The sequence below is a fragment of the Plasmopara halstedii genome (genome assembly GCF_900000015.1).
Source record: "Plasmopara halstedii genome assembly, contig: Scaffold_110, whole genome shotgun sequence".
Lineage (NCBI taxonomy): Eukaryota > Oomycota > Peronosporomycetes > Peronosporales > Peronosporaceae > Plasmopara > Plasmopara halstedii.
The window spans coordinates 1,929,064-1,930,601 of NW_020187031.1; positions in this window are offsets into that span (position 1 = coordinate 1,929,064).

Consider the following 1,538-nt stretch of genomic DNA (forward strand, 5'->3'; position numbering starts at 1 on the left):
CCAACCATGCCATTCCTTGGATGAGGTCATACCTTTGCAACCAAGTCTAAAATCAGACAGCGTTCCACGCTATCAAGGTCAAGGAACTTGACTCCTAGGTCCACCGGGACCTTCGGAACCGTGATACGCGTCCCCGTCGCTAGGCAAACAGTGACGATGTCACCCAACCGCGCTTTTAGCGCCTCAGCATACAGCTGACTTTCTTTCATCGTGGAGCGTCAAGCATAATTGCCCGACGGCCCGGAATCGATGAGGATCTTCCATGGCTTTTCGAGCCCTTTACGGTCGCCTCCACCACCAGCAAGCCCGGCTTGCATACATATTCCGTATTCAAGAGCATGAAGCGCTTCGGGGCTGGACCCTGCTGACCTCTACCTCCCTGATGCTCAAAAATACTCAGTTCTTTCCCAGTAAGTCGCCCCGCGCCTACTGGGTGGTGACATTACCCCGCGACGAACGAGACTGGTACGCATTGGGGCGATGGTTCGAAGAACCTTGACGCGCCTTGCGCAGGAAGCAACCGTTCCGAAGGTGACAGGTGTCTCCCCGGACAAAACACCGTCGTGTGTTTTTGTGCTGATCGGCAGCTCGGAGCTCTGTTCCCTGGTCTTAAGCATAGCTGAGATCCATGAGCACACACCCGCTCGACGAGCTGTTGGAGTGCATTCCAACCAAGTCGTGCCGACTTGAAATTGAATTCGGCATTCAATGCCACAATCACCGCTTCTTTAAACGAAGACAGACGCATATGGAAGACCTCCATTCTAGCCACGCCAGTGCGGAGGCCTTTCATAAAGACGGTCAGTGTGACCGCCTAAGGAAGGGGATCTGCTGCCATTCCGGCAATGAGAGTGCGCATCTCTTGGACAGAGTCCACCAATTCCTCGTTGCCCTGTCGGGCGGCAAGTAAACGCGATCGCACGCGATATGCCTGATTAGGCGGCGAGAACACTCGTGAGAGCTGCAATTTTAGCTTCGCCCAGGAGGGATACGCTGCTTCGATCGAAGTGCCACACGTCAGTGCCTATTCTCGCGCTCGACCACCGAGCTTTGAGGTGGATAACGCCACACGCTGTTGCTCGGTCTGGAGCATGGCTGATGCGATGGTTATCTCGACCTCTCTCACCCAGAGCAGGAGATTTGCTTGATCCTTTCCCTCAAAGACCTTAGCGCTCACCACGAACGGCTTAGGGCGGGGAAGCCATCCGTTACCGGCGGTGGCGTCATAGACGCAAATGAAGCAGACATCTTCTGCTGCAAGTGCTCTAGCAGCGCGTTTTCGTAATTTGTAAAACGCCTCTAGACGCGCACGTATTGCCTCGGGGCCTTGCGCAGCAAGGTGTTGCACGCCCTCATGGCCCAGCAAGGACATCAGCTTTTTAAGCCCGTCCTGCATGCCCTGGAGTAAGGAGAAAAATTGTTTCATCCTCCCAGAAGATCATTCCAAACGACTCAGGTGGAGATTGACTACAAGTGCTATCAAGTGCAGCGGGGCTGCCGTAGCTTTGCGCTTTGAGGAAGCGTAACTTAGGTCACCG